The sequence below is a fragment of the Orycteropus afer genome, unplaced genomic scaffold, assembly GCF_000298275.1.
Source record: "Orycteropus afer afer isolate SDZICR_OR568_19922 unplaced genomic scaffold, OryAfe1.0 scaffold00765, whole genome shotgun sequence".
Taxonomy (NCBI): Eukaryota; Metazoa; Chordata; class Mammalia; order Tubulidentata; family Orycteropodidae; genus Orycteropus; species Orycteropus afer.
In genome coordinates this window covers 138,298-139,980 of record NW_006922352.1, presented here as the reverse complement: position 1 = coordinate 139,980, position 1,683 = coordinate 138,298, and the positions used below count along the sequence as shown (strand labels likewise).

The 1,683-nt window shown below is 56.4% G+C and overlaps 1 protein-coding gene across 1 annotated transcript in view; it reads left to right on the top strand.

The window, feature by feature from the left end:
- The window catches only part of CTU1 (cytosolic thiouridylase subunit 1), a 36,007-nt gene that overhangs the window by 27,816 nt on the left and 6,508 nt on the right, over window positions 1-1,683 (top strand). The window lies entirely within an intron of this gene.

Sequence of the window (1,683 nt, the reverse complement as noted above, 5' to 3'; positions counted from 1 at the left end):
CCCCTCTCTCTGGGTCTCTGGTACCTTCCATCTGGCCCTCTGTCACCCCCCCTCTGTGGCTCCCCATCTCTTACTCAGTCTTGCCCCGCTCGCCCCCCACCTCCTTCGCAGAGGCTGAGTTGAGGAACAGAGCTCTCACAATGACCCCCTTCCTCGGCGCCAGAGCCCTGCTCCCCCACCACTCAGGACCCTGAGGACCACAAAACGAGAAAGCCCAGAAGACAAGGCTGCCCGGTGTCGGGGTCTCCTGCCTCCACCTCTTGGTCTTGGCTGTATCTTCCTTCTCCCCTTTCACCATGGCACCACCATCCCTTTCCATCACCATCTTCCAGCCTCAGTGCGGACGCCCTGTGTGGGTGGGCGGAGGGGCATCTCCACCTCGTGTGTCTCTGTGTCTGTCTCTGTGTCTGTCTGTCTCTCCTCCCTCCAGCTCACCACACTCATCTCTCCAGGCCTTCAGTCCCTGACTTCCTCTTCCTCTGGCCTATTTTTCCTCCCTCCACCTCCTCCACTTCCCCACCTACATCCACCTCCCTCCTCATCCTCTAATGTTCAATCTAGAACATTCAGCCCCGATCTTAGCCAACCCAGTGACTTCCTCAGTCTCTCTCCTCCCCTGTCCCCCTCTGTAGGCTTCTGTGCCCCCCTCTCAGCCCCCACCAGCACCTTCCTCTAAGTACCCCCCTTTCCCATAATGTCACAAATCTACCACCATTGACTGGGAACCCTCCCCTGCCCACTCTTTCCTGGGGTCCCTCTCTCTCTGGATTCCTCTCGGATTATAACATCTTCACCGGGCGTGTTCTCCTTAACAATTGTGGTTGCTTCTCTGGCCAGAGAGGGGAGGGAGGGGATGGGACCAGGGAGCCCTGGAATGGGAACTCTGCAATTAAAAAAGTCAAGGGAAGGGCGGAGGACAGGGCCAGCTGCCCAGACCAGGGATAAAAGGCCTCCGCATGGCTAGAGAAGAGACACCACTCCCATCACTCCCATTTCCTCCACGTACCAAGGCAGGTGGGACCTCAGCTTTGCTCACTATCTCTTTTTGTCACCAAGGAGCCCCCCTGGGCCCTGCCCTCCTGGTATCTCCTCTCTCTCTGTGTGTGTCTCTCTCCCTCCCTCTCTCTCTGTCTCTCTGTCTCTCTCTCCCCCCCACTTTCCCTGTCTCCATGTCTCTGAAGGTCTTGGTGTAGGTGCCTCTTGGCTACCTCTGTCTCTCAGCCTGATTTTTGTGCAACGTCTCCCTCTCTTCCTTTCTCTCAGCATTTTCCAGAACCTGTCCTCCATCTTCCAGAATGTTCTTCCTGCTGACAACACTCCAAATCTTGGCTGTAGGTAAGAGAGTAGGGGGCTGGAGGTAGGGTGTGGCGTCCCTGGGGAACTGGGAGGTTCCTGGGTGGGATGGTGAAGATGAGAAGGGAGTAGTGTGGGGATCACGGGTGAGGAGGGTAGTGGGGACCTAAGTTCTGAATTGTGGGGTTTATCACGATTAGGGGGAGGTCATAGAAGCCAACTGGTGAGGAGAAACATACAAGGGATTGTAGAGAATCCTGGGGTCCTGCGTGGGTCACACTGGAAAGGAGAGACACCGGGCACCTCCCGACTGTGTTAGAGAAGAGCTAATATGAAAAAGATGGACCTTTTCAGAAGTGATGGTGAAGGGGGTTGCTGGGGAGGGCCCCT